Raw genomic sequence first — 15,163 nt, 5'->3', positions numbered from 1 at the left:
TAATGCGGAATTCCGCACCTGCTGCCCTACGATCATTTTCCTCAGTATGGGACCAACGTGAATTGTTTATCAATAAGAAACTGATTAACATCTAATATAAATTTGTGTTTTAAGAAGTCTTTTCTAAGGGAAACTGTTCGGAGTGTAGTGTTGTACGGAAGCAAATCGTGGATGATAGCCAGTTCAGATGACAAGCTTTTGAAATGTGGTGCTACAGAAGAATGCTGGAGATTAGTTGGTTAGATACAGAACCGAAGAGAAAATACTGAATCAAAATAGGGAAAAAAGGAATTATATGAGAAAAAGTACCACCACAGCTATATCCTGAGGATGCCTTTATTCTATCACTCGACTAGTTTCGACGGCTCATTAGCGCTATCCCCAAGCCCCAGCACTGCCAAAAATTGTTTGATTTCCTTGAAACGTTTGCTGTGGGATCCCTGTTACTAGAGCACGTGGGCTAGCTTTCATCAGGACACAATACTCGACACCATGTTGTCTCCAATGCATTCATATATGCATTCGTAGGTTGGGAAAACTGGTAAAGCAGGACAGGCAGTGAATTGTGGCGCATCACCATTGGCACAGGATGTTGGCATAGTGGCAGAGCGTTGCATGGTCTGATGAATCCCAATGCCATCTTCATCTTGTCGATGGGAGGGCACGAATCCGTCGTTTTCCGGGAGAACAGCTCCTTGACACCCGTACTATGGGACACGGACTTGCTGGCGGCATGCTCTGGGGAACATTCACGTGGGCACCGATGCGTCCAGTGAGCCTCGTGTAAGGCATCATAACAGCCAAGGGTTATCGTGCGCTGCTTCCAGACAACATACACCCCTTCATGAGGATAATGTGGAATTTTTCAACAGGATAATGCGCCACGTCACAAGGCCAGGAGTGTGACGGAGTGGTTCGGGGAACACAGTGGCGAGTTATTGATATAGTGGTCCCCGAACTCGACAGATCTGAACCCGATCGAGCACGTCTTGAATGTAATTGGATGTGGTGTCAAAGCTAATTGCCCCCCCCTCCCTCCTCGGAATTTACGGGAATTAGGTGACTTGTATGTGCAGACCTGTGGTCTAGGGGTAGCATCTTTGACTCATAATCAAAACATCTTCGGTCCAGGGTTCAAATCCCGCCGCTGCTTAAATATTGATTAATAATCAGCATTGGCGGCCGAAGAATTCCGTCATAAGAAATCACCCTCATTCTGCCAACGGCTTTGTCAAAGAGGGTGGAGGAGCGGACAGAGGTTCAGGGCACTCTCTTGTCCTAGGGGTGGGAAACTGCCCCTAAAGGCGGAAGAATCAGCAATGATCAACGGCATGAGAATGCAGAAGGCAATGAAAACCACTGCATTAAAGACACGTAACGTGTATCCACAGGACATGTGGCCTGTAATTGAAGAAGTGTCATGATGATCTCTCCGTTGGCAAAAGATTCCGGAATAGTCCCCCATTCGGATCTCCGGGAGGGGTCTGCCAAGGGGGAGGTTACCATGAGAAAAATATTGAATAATCAACGAAAGGATAACGTTCTACGAGTCGGGCCGTGGGATGTCAGAAGCTTGAACGTGGTAGGGAAACTAGAAAATCTGACAAGGGAAATGCAAAGCCTCAATCAAGATATAGTGGGGGTCAGTGAAGTGAAGTGGAAGGAAGACAAGGATTTCTGGTCAGATGAGTATCGGGTAATATCAACAGCAGCAGAAAATGGTATAACAGGTGTAGGATTCGTTATGAATAGGAAAGTAGGGCAGAGGGTGTGTTTCTGTGAACAGTTCAGTGACAGGATCGTTCTTTTCTGAATCGACAGAAAACCAACATCGACAACTATAGTTCAGGTATACATGCCGACGTCGCAAGCTGAAGATGAAGAGATAGAGAAAGTGTATGAGGATACTGAAAGGGTAATACAGTATGTAACGGGGAATGAAAATCTAATAGTCATGGGGGACTGTAATGCAGTTGTAGGGGAAGGAAGGAAAGGGTACAGGAGAATATGGGCTTGGGACAAGGAGTGAAAGACTACTTGAATTCTGTAACAAGTTTCAGCTAGTAATAGCGAATATCCTGTTCAAGAATCACAAGAGGAAGAGGTATACTTAGAAAAGGACGGGTGATACGGGAAGATTGTAGTTAGATTGTATCATGGTGAGAGAGAGATTCCGAAATCAGATACTGGATTGTAAGGTGTACACAGGAGCAGATATAGACTCGGTTCACAATACAGTAATGATGAAGAGTAGACTGAAGTTTAAGACATTCGTCAGGAAGAATCAATACGAAATGAAGTGGGCTACAGAAGTACTAAGGAATCACAAGATATGCTTGAAGTTCTCTGAGGCTACAGATAAACCAATAAGGAAGAGCTCCGTAGACAATACCAAAAATGTGGGTGAAATCTTATGGGACTTAATTGCTAAGATCATCAGTCCCTAAGCTTACACACAACCTAAGTTATCCTAAGGACAAACACAAACACCCATGCCCGAGGGAGGGCTCGAACCTCCGCCGGGACCAGCCGCACAGTCCATGACTGCAGCGCCTGACCGCTCGGCTAATCCCGCGCGGCGTAGACAGTACAGTTGAAGAGGAATGAACATCTTTTAAAAGGGCCATCACAGAGATTGGGAAGGAAAACATAAGTACAAAGAAGGTAACTTCGAAGAAACCTTTGGTAACAGGAGAAATACTTCAGTTGACTGATGAAAGAAGGAAGTACAAAATGTACCGGGAAACTCAGGAATACAGAAATACAAGTCGGTAAGGAATGAAATAAATAGGAATTGGAGGGAAGCTAAGACGACATGGCTGCAGGAAAAAATGTGAAGACATCGAAAAAGAAACGATTGTCGGAAGGACAGACTCAGCATACGGGAAAATCAAAACAACCTTCGGTGACATTAAATGCGGGTGGTAACGTTAAGAATGCAAAGGGAATTCCACTGTTAAATGCAGAGGAGAGAGGGGATAGGAGGAAAGAATACATCGAAAGCCTCTATTAGGGGGAAGATTTGTCTGATGTGATAGAAGAAGAAAGAGGAGTCGATTTAGAAGAGACAGGGGACCCGGTATTAGAATCAGAAGTCAAAAGAGCTTTGGAGGACTTAAGATCAAGTAAGGCAGAAGGGACAGATAGCATTCCATCAGAATTTCTAAAATCATTGTTGGAAGGGGCAACAAAACGACTATTCACGTTGGTGTGCAGAATGTATGAGTCTGTCGACATACCATCTGAATTTCGGAAAAGCATCATCCTCACAATTCCGAAGATCTGAACAGGTGACAAGTGCGAGAATTATCACACAATCATTTTAACGCCTCATGCATCCAAGTTGCTTACAAGAACATTAGAGAGAAGAATGAAAATGAAATTAAGGATGCGCTAGATAGAGGCAATTCTGACGTTGAGGTTAATAATGGAAGCAAGACTAAAGAACAATCAAGACACGTTCATATGATTCTTCGACCTGGGAAACGCGTTCGACAATGTAAAATGTTGCAAGATGTTCGAAACTCTGAAAAAAGTAGGGGTAACCTATAGGGAGAAATGGGTCATATACAATATGTACAAGAGCCAAGAGGGAATAATAAGAGTGAACGACCAACAACGAAGTGCTCATATTAAAATGGGTGTAAGACAATGATGTAGCCTTTCACTCCTTCTGTACAATCTGTACATCCAGGAAGCAATGATGGAAATAAAAGAAAGGTTCACGAGTGGAATTAAGATTTAAGGAGGAAGGATATCAGTGATACGATTCGCTGATGACATTGCTATCCTGAGTGAAAGTGAAGAAGAATTACATGATCTGATGAACGGAATGGTTTAATGAATACAGAGTATGGACTGAGAGTAAATCGAAGAAAGGCGAAGGTAATGAGAAGTAGTAGAAATGAGAACAGCGAGAAACTTAACTTCAGGATTGATGGTCACGATGTAGATGAAATTAAGTAATTCTGCTACCTAGGCAGTAGAATAACCAATGACGGACGGAGCAAGGAGGGCATCAAAAGCACCCTAGTTAGGGCAGAAAAGGCATTCCCGGCCAAGAGAAGTCTACTAATATCAAATAACGGCTTTAATTTGAGGAAGAAATTTCTGAGAATGTACGTCCGGAACAGAAGAGAATCGAAGCATTTGAGATATGGTGCTACAGACGAATGTTGAAAGCCCGCATCTCGTGGTCGTGCGGTAGCGTTCTCGCTTCCCACGCCCGGGTTCCCGGGTTCGATTCCCGGCGGGGTCAGGGATTTTCTCTGCCTCGTGATGGCTGGGTGTTGTGTGCTGTCCTTAGGTTAGTTAGGTTTAAGTAGTTCTAAGTTCTAGGGGACTTATGACCACAGCAGTTGAGTCCCATAGTGCTCAGAGCCATTTGAACCATTTGAACGAATGTTGAAAATACAGCGGATTGATAAGGCAAGGAATGCAGAGGTTCTCTGTAGAATCGGAGAGGAAATGAATATGTAAAAAACACAGATAATGAGAAGGGACAGGATGATAGGACACCTGTTACGACATGGAATGACTTCCATGGTACTAGATGGAGCTGTAGAGGGAAAAAACTGAAGAGGAATGCAGAGATTGGAATACATCCAGCAAATAACTGAGGGCGTAGGTTGCAAGTGCTACTCTGAGATAAAGGGTGGTCATAATATTCTGGCTAATCAGTGTATAAAGGGCATTCAAATGAAAACGAGACAGACGGGAAAAAATGTGAGTAGAATTTTTATTATTTCAAAAGTAATCGACATAACTGTTACCGGTAATACGTTGATCCTACTGTGAGAGAAGCCAGTAAATTGCTTCATTGGAATATGTTTGCGATTTCGTATGGAGTCATTACTGTACCCAGGCTAGCGCCTATCCCAGACGTTGCCAAAGTTGTTTCAAGTACTCAGCAGAAATTTCGCCGGAAGTCCCTTTCGCATCCTCTACACAGTCCTGATCTCTCCCCATGCGATTTCAGTGTTTTTGGACCTTGAAGTGAGACATTTTTAGCCGTCTACTTGTTTCGGACGTAGAGGTGCATACCTGCGTACAATCATGTTTCCGTAGGCAACGGCAAACTTTTCTAATGAAGCCATCTACTGGCTTTCCTCAAAATGCGATAAATATGTTAACAGTTTTGACCATTGTTTTTGAAATACTAAACAGATTACTTACTTTTTTCCACCTGTCTCGTTTTCATTTGACTGCTCGTCTTAGCTTGTGTTGTTTGAGGGAAATCTAACATGGAGGAGTTTCGACTCACAATCACATCGCGAACCTTCCATGAAACCTCTCATGGACCAGTCTGCAGTTGAAACTGATAACAGGAAAAAGACAACAGACATATTAAATTTGATCGTGCAGACTGTATTCAGCCACGAGGACACTACCATAAAAGTCTCACAGACGATCAATATTGATATACACGCCGCTGGTACGGAAAAATGCTTTAAGATTGCTCAAAATGGCCAAAGCAGCAGGGCATGAGGAAACCAGTCCGATTTCGCATTGAATAAACTGTGGAATGAATCTCTTTACTCGTTTGTATTTATCGAAAGTATCACATGCAGAGAGTAATCCCACGTCTCTAGAAGACTGCAGGTTACTCCTGTTTATAGAAATGATCAGGGAATGGATACACAGAATTTCGGACGAATATCGCTGGTGCTTTTGGATATCTAAGCTCTCTAGTACCCACGGGAAAATACCAAGTCTTGTTAGTTCGAAATATAACAAAGGGAAAGTTACGAGAAAAGAGTGCTGGTCGCCTGTGCGTGACAACAGCCACACGTTGGATGGCGATAAGATGGAATGTCAGAGGTTCCTGAAAGCAACGAGGAAAAAGACTGACCAGAGGCGTCAGGGTAGCGACGGGCGCTTATAGAGAGAAGACTATAAGATGTGAAAACAAGAGTGATATAATTGCACAGAAAGAGTGAGAGTAAGAGAGGGATAATGCGAGTGAGCCTTAGCCTATAACAGGAATAAGACGTGATTTAACGACAGACACCTCTCTCACTCCCTCTAATCAGTCTCCTTGGAATAGCGCACAATTGGAGCCAATGAAATGGCAAGAGCTCTTCAACAAGATGCGATGTCAGCGAATGGCGGGGGCGAAGGCGAAAACTGAATAAAATTCGGAAGCAGGACGCTCCAATGGGTCTATTGCAGTCAGATTAGGAAGTTGGTTGTCGTATCAGCAAAGCCAGCCGGAGAGTGTACCCAGGCAAAGGTAAGCAGAGTTGTCTGCAGCAGTTGCAGTGCAGCTGATAGAATCCTAGTCATGTAGCTAGGGACTTCTGCTGGTCCTGTCGTGGTCGCAGGCTCAGTTAGGACTGATAGTTTCAAGTAGACGAAACCCTGCTAATTAGTTACATTCTCTCTGTACAAACTTGATCTCTTCATGGGTACAGTTCCTTCGGACCAAGTATAACAGGAATTGATACTGTTTGCTGAATGAAGTCAGAAGCTGTAAAATACTCACAGTGTGTACCAATTCGGCACTCAGTCCAAACCTTGCCTTTTGTTAGGTAACTTTAAAAAACATAGTACAAGACTTCCTCTTACTGAGGGCTATCTCCCTTCTTCCCGAACACTGCCGCCCAATCCAAAACAACACTCACATTTGCGACGCGACAGCTCAAATGTGATGACATTCCTAAAGGTAAAATCTTCTCTCAATGAATGAAAATACATGTAGGTAAATCACTAGTGCGAAACACATCTTTCTGTACTCGTACACCATTTCTTGCTAAAGACTGTGTTAGTATTTAAAGAGTCGGAAGTGTCTTTACCTAAATTTATACTCGAGGGACTTTCAATCAGTAACGCAAAACTTTTTTTCTCGAGAAATTTCTTTTGAAAACACGCGGAATTTTTTGTGCCTCATCGTGGAATATTCCTGCTACAGCCCCTATACTTTTAGGAAGTTCCGATAGGCGGCAGCGCTATACGAAGCCTTCAAACTGGCTTCTGTAAATGAGATGCGTTCCAAACAGAGAGCTGTCACTGAATTACTTTCGGCGGAAAACCAGAGCATCGCAGGTATTCATAGGCAGAATGTTTACGTAGAATGGGCAATGAACAAAAGTGCTGTGAACCGTTAGGTAAGGCGTCTATCATCATTATCAGAATGACGTAGCGTAATCCTATTTGATCTCCCTCGAGCCAGCCGGCCGCACATACTGTGACTCCTGCAATGATGAAACGTCCAGACACTCTCACTCAAGGTGACCAACCAATCACAATCAATACAGCGCTGTTCCATGACTATGTGAGGGCCCGCAGAAGTCTACACATCAGAGAGGAGTTCACGGGAAGCAGTACGTGGATGATGAGTACATCTACATCTAAATCTACACGGATACTCTGCAAATCACATTTAAGTGCCTGGCAGAGGGTTCATCGAACCACCTTCACAATTCTCTATTATTCCAATATCGTATAGCACGCGGAAAGAATGAACGCCTGTATCTTTCCGTACGAGCTCGGATTTCCCTTCTTTTATCTTGGTGATCGTTGCTCCCTATGTAGGTCGGTGTCAACAAAATATTTTCGCATTCGGAGGAGAGAGTTGGTGACTGGAATTTCGTGAGAAGATTGCGTCGCAACGAAAAACGCATTTCTTTTAATGATGTCCAGCCCAAATCCTGTAGCATTTCTGTGACACTGTCTCCCATATTTCGCGAAAATACAAAACGTGCTGCCTTTCATTGAAATTTTTAGATGTACTCTGTCAGTCCTATCTGGTAAGGATCCCACACCGCGCAGCAGTATTCGAAAATAGGACGGACAAGCGTACTGTAGGCAGTCATCTTAGTAGGTCTGCTACATTTTCTAAGTGTCGTGCCAACAAAACTAAGTCTTTGATTAGCCTTCCCCACAACATTTTCTGTGTGTTCCTTCCAATTTAAGTTGTTCGTTATTGTAATACCTAGGTATTTAGTTAAATTTATGGCTTTAGATTAGACTGATTTATCGTTTAAGCGAAGTTTAACGAGTTCCTTTTAGCACTCATGTGGATGACCTACTTTTCGTTATTTAGGGTCAACTGCCACGTTTCGCATCATTCAGATATCTTTTCTAAATCGTTTTGCAATTTGTTTTGGTCTTCTGATGACTTTGTTAGTCGATAAACGACAGCGTCATCTGCAAACAACCGAAGACGGCTCCTCATATTTTCTCCAAAATCGTTTCTATAGATAAGGAACAGCAAAGGGCCTATAACACTACCTTGGGGAACTCCAGAAATCAGTTCTGTTTTACTCGATGACTTTCCGTCAGTTGCTACGAACTGTGACCTCTCTGACAGGAAATCACAAATCCAGTCACATAACTGAGACGATATTCCATAAGCACGCAATTTCACTACGAGCCGCTTGTGTGGTACAGTGTCAAAAGCCTTCCGGAAATCTAGAAATACGGAATCGATCTGAAATCCCTTGTCAGTAGCACTCAACACTTCATGTGAATGAAGAGATAGTTGTTTTTCACAGGAACGATGTTATCTAAATCCATGTTCACTGTGTGTCAATAGACCGTTTTATTCGAAGTAATTAATAATGTTCGAACACAATATATGTTCTAAAATTCTGCTGCATATTGACGTTAACGATATGGGCCTGAAATTTAGTGGATTACTCCTACTTTCTTTCTTGAATATTGGTGTGACCTGTGCAACTTTCCAGTCTTTGGGTACGGATCTTTCGTCGAGGGAACGGTTGTATTTGATTGTTAAGTATGGAGCTAATGCATCAGCATACTCCGAAAGGAAACTAATTGGTATACATTCTGGAGCAGAAGACTTGCATTTATTAAGTGATTTAAGTTGCTTCACCTCTACGATTCTCATGTTGGCAGCTGTTCTCGATTTTAATTCTGGAATTTTTACTTCGTCTTCTTTTGTGAAGGAATTTCGGAAGGCTGTGTTTAGTAACTCTGCTTTGGCAGCACTGTCTTCAATAGTATCTCCATTGTTATCGTGCAGGGAAGGCATTTATTGTTTCTTGACGCTGACATACTTCACATACGACCAGAATCTCTTTGGATTTTCTGCCAGGTTTCGAGACAAAGTTTCGTTGTGGAAACTGTTATAGGCATTTCGCATTGAAGTCCGCGCTAAATTTCGAGTTAGTGTAAAAGATCGCCAATCTTGGGATTTTGCGTCTGTTTAAATTAGGCATGTTTGTTTCGTTGTTTCTGCAACAGTGTTCTAACCCGTTTTCTGTACCAAGTACGATCAGCTCCGTCGTTTGTTAATTTATTTAGTATAAATGTCTCATTTGCTGCCGATACTATTTCTTTGAATTTAAGCCACAACTGGTCTACACTTATATTATTAATTTGGAATGAGTGGAGATTGTCTCTCAGGCAGTAGTAGCCGACTGATACAGACGCAGCAACAGGGAAGTAACCACATTTGTCATTTACGACCTCCTAACCAGGAGCGAATTTTATTATATCATCTGTGTGCTTTAATAGTTCAGTTTCTTGTGTTTCTGCGTGTTAATTTAATATCTAATAGCCACAGAGTAGGTTGTTGATGCGGGAAGATGGTGGATCCTACGTGTACCAACAGAGTGGCACTATGCGGCCAGACAGGCTTAAGGCCGTCGCATTGAACGCAGATTACGTTGCAAAATGGAGTTTTGTAGCAAAGGATTGGGAAGTATTATGATGTATCGGAATCCTGAATAAACCCAAACTGCTTCTGGTAATAACAGTTTAATTCCGCCCTCCTGACCCACCGATGAGTTGCCTGTGTGTGGCACCCTGTGATTAGGGGGGGGGGGGGGGGGTGAATAATTTTTATGTTGTCTCAAAAATTTTATTTAGAAATGCAAAACATGGCGAAAATCAATAAAGAACAGGAATGCCGGCGTCGTACGTCCTGCTCCACCACAAGATGTGCAACCTGAGCACCACTGTACATCCTGTCTTCTCTTCCAGTCAAAGGAATGGTCTGTGATGCCCCACCCCGGCCCCCCTTTCCATCAGGAACTACATTTTCTCGGAGCAAGCACTTATTGTGGTGCGTCAGACGCTAGCACGCAGTTAGCTTCGTGAGGTTTCTGCACAGTCCATATGCCGATATTCCTGTAGTTAAAACTGCCGCTCTTTGCACACATATCTAGCATCTCTCATGGCCAACCACTATACCTCCTGTAGAGTACTTCTGATGCTTTCTCACGTTCAACTACTTGCAAATCCGTAGGGGCTGGGCGATGATACTTGTAATTTCCTATGGCGGACGGGCTATCTAACGAGTAACGGAGAACTGTGTTTTGTCGATGCATTCAAACGTTTGTCTACATTTAAATACGTAATTGTTCTTTTAAATTTTTGTCTGATACTGGTTTTTCGACTTCCTACTGTCCCTTTTTATGTCATTCATTCTGTCGGAACACTGCGTCGTCACTGAATCGTCATCGGAGGCTGCCTCCGGCAGGGGACAGGAGATCTGCGGGTAACAATTCTTGTATCTGCTTACGGGGAGGTGGTATCAGGCAGGACAGCTAATTCAGTCGAACCATCACATGCAAAGGGAGCATACGTAACCTAAAAATCGAACTAAACTCCGTCCGAACAGGCCATGAAGGCCCAACGGTACCGACCGACCGCCGTGTCATCCTCAGCCCACTGGCGTCACTGGATGCGGATATGGAGGGGCACGTGGTCAGCACACCGCTCTCCCAGCCGTTGTCAGTTTTCGTGACCGGAGCCGCTACTTCTCAGTAAAGTAGCTCCTCAGTTTGCTTCACAATTGCTAAGTACACCCCGCTTGCCAACAGCGCTGGACAGCCTAGGTGGTCACCTATCCAAGAGCTAGCCCAGCCAGACAGCGCTTAACTTCGGTGATCTAACGGGAACCGGTGTTACCACTGCGGCAAGGCCGTTGGCCATATATAACCAAATTTTAATTTATTTTCTTAATTTTTTAGCAACCGATAGATGGAATTGCACTGTTTGATGCTGGGCAGGAAGCCCACACTGATACCCACTGGAACACGATTTCTCTGGCCGATGATAATCATTAAAGATGAAGAATGGAAATATGTAGCCTAGTTGTTCCCTTCTGTAAAGTAAATATATCCTTCTCACACCTTATATTTCAATCGCATAGCAGACTACCCGCTCGTAATGTCACGTTACTGACAACAGTTTGATGTGGAGAACCACAGAGAAAGCATTTATTCTTACTTAAATGTAGTGAATTCAGATGACGTTCTAGCTTTGAAGAATCTGGGATACAGGCCAGACGAGGCAGCAGGAAGGGGTATGCCTAAGTAAAATAAAATTATTGTTCAATTATTCATGTTGTTGCGTATTCAGTATTGCGTTTGAATATTTTCTCTCTTAAGTGTAACAATATCCGCTGAATCTTTCTCATTAGAAAGCATACATTACTGACAAATCCAATAATGATAAAAAACGAAGCATGCAGAAACTTGCACAACATTTTCCTGTAGGATATATTAAGTTTTATTAGACATTTTTCACATGGTCCACAATACAAATCGATACAGAGGAAGCGGACAATGAGTGAGAAGAAAAACTGCCCTAATTACCCCATTCATTTGTTTTTATGAAGATTCTTATTAGTTTTGCTCACTTCTTAATTCTGTCATGTAAAATAATAATATAATTTTTTCTGGCAGTTTATTGCTTCATTCATTAAATATTTTATAATTCGTATGCTCGTAAAAGTTATGCTTTGCACATAGGGCATATGTAAAATATATATAATTAACAATAATTGCCTGATATGTCACATGTTGGACTAGCTCTCCTTTCAGTATTGTGACAAAAAATGCTTGCAAAACTGCAGGGAAGTTTAGTGTTCAAACTTTTTGTTTCAAAGTGTCTATGAATGTTTTTATTTGTACTGAAACGTTTCACAGAGTCCTTTCTGCATCTCGTAGATCAATTGATCTACTCCATTCCATTCATCTCCTTCAGTCATACACACTACAAGCAGCAATAGCACTTACTTGCTAATAAGCTACATTCTGTTGGAAATAAACGTCATTGAACCTTCGTAAAGTAATGCAAAAGACTTGGAAAATATTTTTGTGTAATAAACGACAGTATTCTATTAGGACATCATTCGAGAACATCCAAAGGGGAGGTACGAACCAGAAAATCAGTAAGGGCGAATGGAAGACTAAGAATTGTTGGGATGTTTCTAGGAAAGTGTAATGCATCTATACAGAAAATCGCATACCTAACGCTAACGCTATCAATTCTACAATATTGCTCCAACGTTGGAGTCCCTATCATGCTGGCTAGTAGCAGACATAAATCGAATTGAGATACGCCCTTCTACGGACTGTCATTTCGGAATAGGTTCCACCATCGTGTAGCCCGTGTAGGGGCCATTACAGTAAGAAAGGTAAAGGTTTGTAGAGAACCAGTTAGATTAGGATAGAAAATCGCTAATAGTGGTACCAAGTATTCTCAGGCGCTCACAATACATTGGCTTACGAAGTATACAGTCGATTTAGACGTAAAATATGACGAAGAGAACTAAATCCATGAGACATTCAGACTGCCACACCACTCCTTCCGCTCATAGATTTTAGGTAAGGGAGTGCTTTTCCGCTGGTTACAGGGAATAGAGGGTTTTACGGCCAATGAGTTAGTGGATGCAAAATTTAATGAGGCGTATATTATCTTCGGTTTCACTTAATGTAGCGCACTCTACGTGCAGTTACCTCACTGATAGAGATCAACATGGTGCGTCAGTACCTGGTTCAGAGAGTGAGAGGTGGTTGAAAAGTGAACCAAATTAACTGATCGTAACGTAACCATGCGTGCATAAGTAATGAGCTATTCTAGGGAAGGCCAACTGTTTAACGGGGAAGCTGCTCACTCATGAGTATCTGGAACTGAGAGCTAACAAGTTGGGCTCGGTAAAGCAAACTACTCGGCCACGATGGAGCTCATTAACGCTTAGCTGGAAGTGACAGCCAACAAACAACTCTTGCTAAAACCGACTACACTGTCATGGCTCAGATAATTCAGTTGTAGACGGAAGTTCAAATCAACAAGGTACATTTGATAATGCCGTCTGCCAACCTACGACATAACTCGTACCGAACGGGTCATTGTCATCTGAGGCATGAATTGCTCGCTCAGTAAGACGACACACCAGCTTGTGGTGCTTCTTCCATGTAAACATCAGTACCCCACATATTGATTTAATGCACACTGTTCGCTACTGGTAGTGCTGTGCAGTGACTCCGCTAGCTACACCAGTGTGAGCGGTGATGTACAAAGTATCAAACGCAAGGCCTCCAGTCACATATGCCTTGTAAATTTTTGTGTTAACCTTCAATGAATCACTAAAATCTTTATATCAGTGGCTAGTTGCTCCCAGCACGCAGTTATTATACAGTTGTGGGACTAACATTTTTCTGTTTATTGGTTTTTATAGATTTTCATTTTGTTTTTCACAGGAAAATTATTTCTAGAATTCATATTGTTGTATTACCAATATTTTTAGACTACTATTATGTTTATAACCCAATTTATCTGGAACAATATTTTATCTAATCCTGTATGGACGTGGATAACTATGTTGATGTGTTCCTCCCTCCGATAATAAGAATACATCCTTTTCATTGTCCCTGTGTCAACTACCCATTTACAAAGAATTTCTCATCTGTAGAGGATCGTCAAAAAGCCTGAAAATCTTGTAAGGATGTCGCCGAGAAATAAATGTAAGAAAATTACATAAGCTGATCCATTTCGGAGTTATTTAGCGATTAAATTAGCCAGTCGGGTCACCGTGCACGCAAATTGAAGTAGCCTACCATGGGTGGTGTCCTCAATCCTGTTCTTCATTTGGTTTCCTCAAACATAAAAAAGTAGCGTTTGCTCATAGAGCTTAAATTTATGACTTTCGAAAACGGCACATTGTAACTGGTAACGAGCATTTGAACAAGTAACTCTTGGACCCACAAACTTCTGTGCATTGCCACATTTTACTGCGTGCAAGTGCTTGAATTTGTGCGCGCGACGACCTAGTTCTCTTCATTCAATGATAATTAACCCAGAAACTGTGCAACGTATAGAATTTTTGTTTAAACATTATTTCTGAGCGCAGTCTCTTCTGCAACACTCTTACAAGCTTTCAGACTATTTCTGACCACCCTGTACATTTATCCGACTCAATGAAACTCTATAATGCAACGAAGTATGCAACTACAATACAGTGGTAACTTCACAGTTTATGAAACGAATGTTCTTCAGCCGGGAAGGGCAAGGCCATTCGCTGCAAACAAACATTTCAGTGTCCCAGAGTTGGCTCAGATTACTGCAGTCCAAAATGTAGTGTGGATCTTGCTTTGCCCCATACTACCTTCAAAAGGCTCATCATCTGTTACATCCCACGTCTTCGGATTAGCCTTGCACCTAATCAGCCCTGTTCTCAAACCGTTATGAGTCTTCAAGGCCCCGTATTGAAGATTGCATCCTGGTGGTAGCTTCTCTTTTGCTATCCGTAACGCCGTTGTCTCTTCGACGACTGAAAATCGGACGTACCCTGGAAAATGTTGAGGGCAATCTCAACGCCTGAATCTTCCACCACCAAGGACACGACAACGCTATGCTCTAAACGTAGAATAACGAGAATAGATTATTTAGTTAAAGTCAACAATGCGAATTAATAGAGAAATTATGATAAGAAAAATTAAACAAATCTACCGACTTTTCACCTACAGTCTCCCGTAAATTTGAATATTAGATGTAGGAATTCTTTCATTTTCTTCCTACTGTGTTCTCCCCAATTCAGATTTTGAGAAATCCGCTAGTCATGTTGCTGCTACTTTTTGCCATTTTTATTTTGTCTTAATCTGTTCTTTTCGTTCAAAGGATTAGGCCCATTTCGCTTAAGAGATATTGGTTAGTGGATAGAAATCGGTTGTTTGCGGATGCTACCTTCGCTGTTTCTTGTCTTATTCTTTTTATTTCATCTCTGAAACTTTCATGTACTTCTTTCGTTAATTTTCTCAAATTTAAAAATTATAGTCACAAGGGGCGGCACCGTTTTGCATCCTTCTTATTGGACAGTTATGTCTCAGAATTTTCCGCATCTTTCAGCCCCACCCGATTTTTACAATTTTGGGCAAGTACTTGTCTGTTTATAATTGATCAATGTGTA

At 42.2% G+C, this 15,163-nt stretch overlaps 1 pseudogene; it reads right to left on the bottom strand.

The window, feature by feature from the left end:
• Window positions 1-10,781: 10,781 nt before the first annotated feature.
• LOC126199917 (5S ribosomal RNA) lies at window positions 10,782-10,899 on the bottom strand (annotated as a pseudogene).
• Between the last annotated feature and the right edge of the window lie 4,264 nt (window positions 10,900-15,163).

Source organism: Schistocerca nitens, chromosome 8 (genome assembly GCF_023898315.1).
Source record: "Schistocerca nitens isolate TAMUIC-IGC-003100 chromosome 8, iqSchNite1.1, whole genome shotgun sequence".
NCBI lineage: Eukaryota > Metazoa > Arthropoda > Insecta > Orthoptera > Acrididae > Schistocerca > Schistocerca nitens.
The sequence above is the reverse complement of the archived record's forward strand: the minus strand, read 5'-3'. Positions and strand labels throughout refer to the sequence as shown.